This window comes from Apis dorsata, unplaced genomic scaffold, assembly GCF_000469605.1.
Source record: "Apis dorsata unplaced genomic scaffold, Apis dorsata 1.3 scaffold_181, whole genome shotgun sequence".
In the NCBI taxonomy this organism is placed as follows: domain Eukaryota; kingdom Metazoa; phylum Arthropoda; class Insecta; order Hymenoptera; family Apidae; genus Apis; species Apis dorsata.
This window is the reverse complement of record NW_006263467.1, coordinates 114,661-123,169: the sequence shown is the minus strand read 5'-3', so window position 1 is coordinate 123,169 and position 8,509 is coordinate 114,661. Positions and strand designations below refer to the sequence as shown.

The 8,509-nt window shown below is 41.2% G+C and overlaps 1 long non-coding RNA gene across 1 annotated transcript in view; it reads left to right on the top strand.

The window, feature by feature from the left end:
- LOC116185447 overlaps positions 1–2,030 on the top strand; it is an 8,659-nt gene extending 6,629 nt beyond the window's left edge. Inside the window, exons 2-4 of the long non-coding RNA XR_004150303.1 lie at positions 79–82; positions 1,270–1,407; positions 1,734–2,030. This is a non-coding gene — a long non-coding RNA (uncharacterized LOC116185447). The remainder of the gene's footprint in view (positions 1–78; positions 83–1,269; positions 1,408–1,733) is intronic.
- Positions 2,031–8,509: the final 6,479 nt, after the last annotated feature.

Genomic DNA, 8,509 nt, shown 5'->3' with positions numbered 1-8,509 from the left:
GGACGGGGCGCGCTACGTCACGCCGGGCGTTTCAACTTTTACGGATCTCGCCCCGTGACGGGGTGTGCGCGTTAAGAGGAGGGTTGTATGGATTTTTGCGCGCCCCCTTCTCTCGCGTGTGCACGATCAAATTTTATCGCCTTCGACGCCATCACGCTTATAATATTTAACGTTGCAATCTTACTTTCGTTTCGTTTCGTTTCGTTGTCGCATAATTATCATTCTCTTTTTCTTTTTTTTCTTTTTTTGCAGGTGTGATCGATCGATCGATCGAGTAATTTCGGTAATTGTTTTCTCTCTTTTCAGGAATTGATTTAAAGTTTTACGTATTATATATAATATTATTATATTTGAAGTAGGAGGAATCGATTGGAAGTTAAATTATTATTTTTAAAATTTAAATTTTCAGTTTCAGGTCGAGCCAATTTTTCAAATTTTTTGGGGATCTGATTTCGAGCATCGAGTCTTATAATTTATTTCTTTGAAAGAAAAAAAAAAAAAAAGAAATAATCTTTTCCTCTCTCTCTTTCTCTCCCGTCTTTCAAAATCCGCCCGAAAAACCATCATCCTCTTCTCGAAACTCGTTATTACGTAACCCCAAGAACGTCAAAGCAAATTGGCTGTGACGTTGGTGTCGAAACATATTCCGAAAAAATTCTGACGTGGGTGATATTACCTTGGTGTTTTTCGAAAAAATTAGAGAAAAATATTCCGTTGAAAAAAAGTGTTTCTCTCTCTCTCTCTCTCCATCTTTTTTCGTTCTCGAGGGAGGGGAAAAAAAATAATTCGAACGTCTTTAAATTTCTAGAAAAAAAAAAAAAAAAAAAAAAGAAAGAATATCAAGAAGACAAGATAATTCGATATATTTTGGATGTAAAGATACGTTTCGAAAATTACATTACGAAAATATTCGCCCGTTTCAAATTTCGTTTCGCTCGCTAAAAGCTGGCAGCTACTACTCTCTGCCAGGTTGCCGCACCGATGAAAATTTCTTTCCAACTTTATAATAAAAGCCACTTCCACACTCTTTGTCAAATTGTTCTGAAAAAGATCTCCAGGATCGATTTTAAAATTGCCTTTTTTTTCGAAAAGCATCCAAGATAGATGATCCTTTTCCTTTTTCTTTTTTTTTTTTTCTTTTAAACCCGATCAAAATTCCGCCTAAACATCCGAAAATTCATCAAATTTCCCTAAAACATCGAACATCTACCCTCCTTTCATTATTAGTAAGATGTTCCAGAGTAAGCTTTCCCACGTGACCAACTTTAGAATTCCAGGTACGTTCATACCCATGAGCCCGGCAAAGAAAGAAGAATAGTGGGAGACTCGACAGAAGGACTGACTCCACCCTCAAAACTCATTAAAAGTGTCGCTTTTACCCCAAACCGTCGAACGCCTTTATTTCAGGTGAGGCAAACGTACTTCCAACCTTCTCCTCCAAAAACCTCTCCTCAACATCTCCTCTTTCCCTCCCAAGAATTTTAAAAAAAAAACCCCCTAAAATAAAACCTGATCATCATCACTATTCTATCCTTGATCGAATCTCTTAATAAACGAAGAAATAAACACCTTTGCACAAAGATCAAAAAAAAAAAAGAACGAAACGTATCAATCTTATTAATATTCCAAACTTTCCTATTATTATTATTATTATTCCTTGAATCTCTTGAGAAAGAGAAGTATCACCTATACAAAGATTAAAGAAAAAAAATTCAGTCCCTGAAAAGTTTCAGGCGCAAGAGAGAAGAAGGTGGAGGAGAGGGGAGCGGGGGAAGGAGCTTCGGATCTCGAGTGTGGGGCGATTGGACGCGGGCCAGGGCGTAAGTGTACACGCGGCCGTGATTGCGCGAGGAGAATGTAATTAGTGACGGGACGTTGGCGGCGATCCCTACCCGCGGCTTGCTGGCCTGCGCGATATCCGGGACAAACTCGGCGGGAATCCGTGGAGCCCGGGACTGTGTGGCTGTTTGCGGAACGTTTCCGTGCGATTATGCGCGCGGCTAGGCCCGCGCGAGTAAGCTGTTGAAGCGAGCCGCCGCCAAGGTGAGAGCCGCCTCTCTCTCTCTCTGTCTCTCTGTCTCTGTGTCTCTCTGTCTCTCTCTGGCCCCGGAATGGGATATCTCTTGTTCTCACGTACGAAGTTGAAAAGCCGCGCTTTTATCTTTAATTATTGTTTCGTAACGTAGTCGGAGGTGGTATGATCGTTTGGGGATGGAAATGGACGATGTTGAGGATTGGGTTGGTGGGTTTGTTTTTTTTTTTTAATTTGTTTATATAAGTATGGATTTTAGTTTCGACCATCGAAATCTCGTGGAATAATCGTTCAGGGATTATTTTTAGGGGAAGTGGTCGAGGATTGGAATTATGACGGTTGTTGGGAATATCGTGTCTGAGATTTTGTGGAATCGTTTAGGGATATATTTAGGGATATATATATATAGTGGAATTTTTAATTTTGTTGGCTAGTTTTTAATTAGTAATTTGGAATGTATCGTATTGAGATTTTGGAATCTCAATATTAGGGGATAAGTAAGGTGGAAATTGGGGATTTTGATAGTTAGTTTTTAATGTAATTTGTTAATAATGTGTTAGGGATGGTTTTAGATAGGTTTTAATATTTTGAAATTTTGTGGAATCGTTAGGGGATAAGTATAAAATAAAGATTGGAATTGTTGTAATGCAATTTGTTAGCAATGGTGTGTTTCAGAGTTGGATAGGTTTCAATATCTATCGAAATTTATTATGGAATTATTAATAATATATTTTAGAATTGGATAGATTTTAATATAATTTAGAATATCTAAAGTGAAGATTGGAATTTTGTTGGTTAGTTTTTAGTATAATTTAGAATATATCGTCAGGGGATATAAAATAAAAATTAGAACGATTGTTGTAATGTAATTTGTTGGTAATAATTTGTTTCACAATTAGATTTAGGATCTTAATAATGTATTTCAGAATTGGATAGATTTTAATATACTTTAAATTTTATTGCATCGAAATTTTGTCGAATTGTTGGAGGATAAGATAGGAATTTTATAGGCTAGTTTTTTTCCTATTCGAATTCGAACACCTAATACACCTGATGGAAGTTAGTGGAAAATATTCAAGGATATGGGAGGATTAAATTGATGATTCGTCGTGGAACACGGTAAAACCTCGATTAATGCCGCTTACTCGTGGCCTCGATCGGGGTCACGGTTATCAAGGGTCTTGTTTATCCCATCGACGATTACATAACACGCAACGACGCTTAATAAATGCAAAATTATAGGAAAATATGAAAAACGTCCAATTATCCCACCAATATCCCGATTATATATTTAAAAAGTTTTCGTACGAATTTAATATTAACTTATTAACATCATGTATACATATACATATTAAAAATTTCTCGTCGACGGCAAAGGATTGATTCACCCACGAAAATGTAAAATAACGGAACGTGAACGTAAAGTTGACGATTTATCGATCGGTTCCGTTAAACGTTACGCTAACCGAGTCGCTCTTGTTTTTCGACAGCGAGGCGAACCATTATTCTTCTGGAAGAGTTGCGGAGATCAACGGGCGAGAGGATTTTGCAACTTCGAAACATTTCTGAGGAAAGAAGGGAGCGACATCTGTTTAACGTAAGGGGTAAGTGAGTTTCCACTTTTATTATTTCTTTCCTCGATAAATGCTTGATTACTATTCCAATTTATTTTTGAATCATTGTGAAATTATCTCTTCGAAATTTCTATCATCCTGATTAACGATTAATCAAGAAAATAATCGATGTTTCGAGCGATCCTCCAACGAAGGAGGGGAAAAAAACACCTTTTCCGAAAAAAGTCAGGTCAAAAAAAAAAAAAGAAGAAAGAAATTTGTTTCCACCCTGTTTCGAGTCCTCCCGATAATTTCGTTTAACGTTCGTCACTCGACAATAGGTCTACCCTAAACAAAATGTATTAGGATCCTTAAAAGCTCTCAGGTAACTCAGTCCCTAGGAGGAGGGAGCACATTGCACGTGCTTAGCGGATTTTCTTTGTTGTGTCGGTGATACGCAAGGTGGCCAAGAAGCTGCAAGGTGTCGAAGGGTCGTCCTATTCCCTTGTTTAGATCGTTAAACGATGACAGGGGACGAGGCATAATTAGCCCCAAGTCCCAACCTTCTTTACACTTCAACTTTTCCCTTCGAGATCATTGGAAATATTTGCAAAATCCTTGCAACAAAAAAAATTGTAATTTGCTCGTGAAACCAATTACTTGAAAACTTTACCGCCTCTCGTGACATGCCCCCTCCCACCCTTAAAATTAAACATCGTATCGGATCGAATCGCCTCTCTATCCAATCGGTTATTTCCCCCTCGTCGTCCCGACGATCAAGGGACCAAGTGTCGCCCCGTCATCCCGAGAATTAATCCCAAAAAACGTTGTCGCCGCGCGTCAAAGCCTCCCTGATTGGTGGCCTCGATGGCGGCCTCCGGTTGATTGGTATCATTGTCGAGGGAGGGAGTTTTTAGGGAGATTTTATGCAGCCCGGCCCGTGTGCACCACCGACTTCCAACTTGAATACCGAATCAGCCCGTCTCTTTCTCTCTCTCTCGAAAGAGAAAAAGAGAGAGAGAGAAGGGAGGGGAAAGAGGGAGCGAGAAAGCGAGAGAGAGGCCCGGACGGGGATCGAAGAAGGTTGGACAAGAATGGGGAGGAAGCGGAGAGAAAGGGAGGCGGAGGGTTGTACCGGTTTCGTGGGCTACGTAGGCCCCACGGTAACAGTGGAACGGAACCCTCTTCTTCCCCATCCCTATCCGGCATTTTAATAATCCGGGCCGGCTCCCTTCGGGGAGAGAGCAGCCCGGACAAGGATGCAGCGCAGCTGGACTCCTTTTTGCCTCGTGCCCGGTGTTAAGGGGGTACCGCCCTCCCACTGCGTGTTCATCTCGCGTACCCTTCTCTCTCTCTCTCTCTCTCTCTTTCTCTGCGTCCCCCGCACTATAGCTAGCCCTCCCCTCCCCTTCTCACGGCGAATTCATTCTCGGGCCCGTTCCCCCGTTGCGAGCAGGGTGTTGATGTTGTTCGTGGAACACCTTTCCGGAGCGTGAAGGAAAAATTTCGGCGTTGTTATCAATTTTTTTTCCGCGGCAATCGGGTACGTTTTCTTTTTCGTTGCACATTGCTGGGTCGAAAATCGGCACTTCTCGTTGCAGGACAAATCTTTCGATTTTGGGGAGGAAAGTACGAGAGCTTTCTCGTGTGAATCGGAGATGATATTATTCGAAATGTTATTCTCGTTATATATTATAATGATAAGACACTTTTCTAAAGAACGATGGCTTTCCTTTTTTCGAAAATCGTTTCCTTTTCGTTGTGTCGCGTAGGGTGTTGATGTTATTCGCGGAATACTTGTTCAGTGTGTAGAAGAAAGTATGGAAAAATTTCGTTGTGTTTCGATTCCTAGGCGTAAAAAGAAAATCGGCCCGTTGTAGGTCGAGTTTCGTGGACGATTGTTTCATTCTGGAGGAATGAAGAAAAATGTAGAAATTTCGGTTATCATTCTTCTTCTCTTTCTTCCCTTCTCGCGAAAATGAAGATATTCGTGGATGAGCAAAGAAAGTATGTCCATTTTTTCATCAATTGCATAGCCTTCCCTTCTCACGAAAATCAAATCTGTTCACGATTCTGTTTTGGATTCTGGTCGTCGATTTTTTCGAGATAAATGTAAAAATTTTGGATTTTATTCACGGGATTAGAAAGAGTCGAAGTTAGACGAAGCGAGACGGAGGAGGTAGAGCGAGGTGATCGTGTCCTTAGCCACACGACGATGTTGCACACTTCGTCTCTTACTTCGTCCAATACGGTGTCCTAATTAGATGTCGTACAAGGACGAGATAGTAGAGATTACGTGATGCTACAATGTCCATATACGGACTCATTGTCTTTCCTCCGCTCTAAAAATCAACTCGACAGAATTATATATATTTTTTTTTTTAGACAATCGTGCAATAGTTAGAATTCCCTTTGTGCGTTCGCATCAATCGAAATTCTATTTTTAGAAATCCTTATGTATCTATATCTTTAAAAGAAACAAAAATATCCAATCTTTTAACCACAGAAAAATTGTCTACAAAAAAAGAACGTAGATCTAATTAATAATTTCAATTAACACCTAAAAAGGAAGAGAGAAAGAGACTCTGAGATGTACCAATATATTACCACAATATATCACAAATATATATTATCAACACGATATCGTATAATCGTAGCTCAAAACGAATGCACGAATTTCCAAGAGTCCCAAAGCCGATGCTTTGAGCGTGAACCTCGCGTGATGCGGGTCCACCTTCTCTCTCTTTCTCTCTCTCTCTCTCTGGACGGCTCTCCTGTATTTCGCCATGTCGAGTGCCTTTGTGCTCAGGTATTCTCCTCTCCCGTCTCTCTGTATCCTTCTCCCTCTCTCTCTCTCTCTCTCTCTCCTCTCTTTCATCGTTTTCCTACCCGTCCTCCACGATGTCGCCTCCACTACCTCTAGCCAGCTTCTTTCTTTACCCGGATTACGGACGAGCCCACGGACGGTTCTTCTCCGCTTCCACGCTTCGTTTTCTCGTTTCTCGAACTCTCTATCTCGTTCAAAGTCACCCTCAAAGTCTGTCGTTCCCAGTGACGAGAGGGGAAGAGGTGGCGGGAGGGGAAGATAGAGGTGGAAAGATGGAGAGAGAGGGAGTGAGGGGGAGGGAGAGAGACAGGCGGATCGAGATTAAGGCAACTTCGCAGACTCGGCGACTGCGCTCATCGCCCCCCTCTCCCTCCTCCTCTTCCTCCCTCCCTCTCTCTTTATTTCTCTCTCTCTCTCTCTCTCTCTCTCTCTTTCTTTCGTCTGTGTGCGAGGAATACTTTGTTGGAATAGCTGAGACCGACTTGTCCCCGATCGGAAGCGGACAGGCTTCCGCGCGCGGTGACCGATCTCCTCCGCTTCCTGTCACCAAAGGCTAACTCCTTTCGGAATCGGGCAACAGCCTTTGCTTGTCCTCGCTTATCCCTTGGGACGATCTTTGCGGGTGGAGATCGCAGGCACGAGGTCCTGCGCTCCCTGCGAAGAATCGTGGTTATATATATGGTTGTAAAATGGTAAAGCCAGAGTTGGGCATTAAAAAAAAGATGGAAAAATAATTGTTAAATAACATTTATTTATGTAGTAGTTGTTGATTGGTGATCCGCTTTTCATATTAATTATTTGAAATTATTAAAGTAACTTCGATAAATTTTGTCTATCGGGATCTTGAAAATAATGGTAGTGTTTTTCGGGATGATTTTTAGGGAATTAGAATTATTGAAAAATTTTTGGAATAGTGAAAGTGAAAATCATCCTTTCGGAAAGATGATTTTATTTTATAGTTTGTTTCCGCAATTTTTGACAGCACTGGTCGCATAAATATTCTTTCGAAAATAACATGTCATACATTCAATTAAATTTCCAAGTTATTTTGAGAAATATCAGAAAAAAAAACCAACAAGAATACTTTTTGTATTTTCATATCATATTTATTATTTATTATTTAATATATTATAATCCCAAGAATCACAAAAATATTCAACACAGAAATATCATTTCAAAATCAAGAAAAATCAACGCATAATTAACTGAATACCGGAGAAAAAAAATTAAAATTATAAGAATGGCGTCGGTCGAAACTCCACCTGGAGTCCCGTTAGTTCCATGGATTTTCCATGCAAACGTTTAAACGAAAGATCCGCAACCGCAAATCACGCTAATTCTGTTTGCGATAGTAACCAGCAGTGACTAGCTACGCTTTGAAGGGCCAGCCAATTAGTAGCGACGAAGATATTACGTAAATCTGCTTAAACGGAGGAAATTTCGAAGCGTGTAAAAGTCTTGTATCAACCGCGAAGCTAGAAATTAACTGTTAAAACGCACGTGTTTCTTTCGAACGCCTCACACGAAAGTGAGGCGATTTCGAACGAAAGAAAAACCACAATCTACGAGCAAATTTTATTCAAATAATCGAGTTAATTTCGTCAATTTCGCCTGATTCTGCGATACGATATACGAATCGATGGGAGTATTATTTATAAAAAATAAGTGGGAGGAAGAAAAAAATTCGAAGAAGAGTAATTTCCACGTTGCGCGACGGTTGCCAGGGATCCCTCTTCCCTCTCCCTCCCCCCTCCCCCAGAAACTCGAAACGAGAACAGCGGCGAGTTCACGGATAGTAGTTACGGTTGTATCGTCGCGTGTATCGAGAAATTTACAGTGGGTCGGGATGAATCGAAGCGGGACCGCCGGTTCCCGCTCCTTTCCACCCGTTTTGGTTTCCTGGAAATCTGTGCAACCGATTCGCGCCATTATCGTGAAATCCAATTTCTCTGGAAGCAATTTCCACCTCGGCTGCCGGCTTCACGAAACTCATCCCGCGGCGAAAAATTCGTGAACAAGGCGCCCGCCGGTCGTCGTCGTCGTCGTCGTTGTGTCGTTCCATACACACCCGTTACATCCCCGCGGTCACGTCTCGTT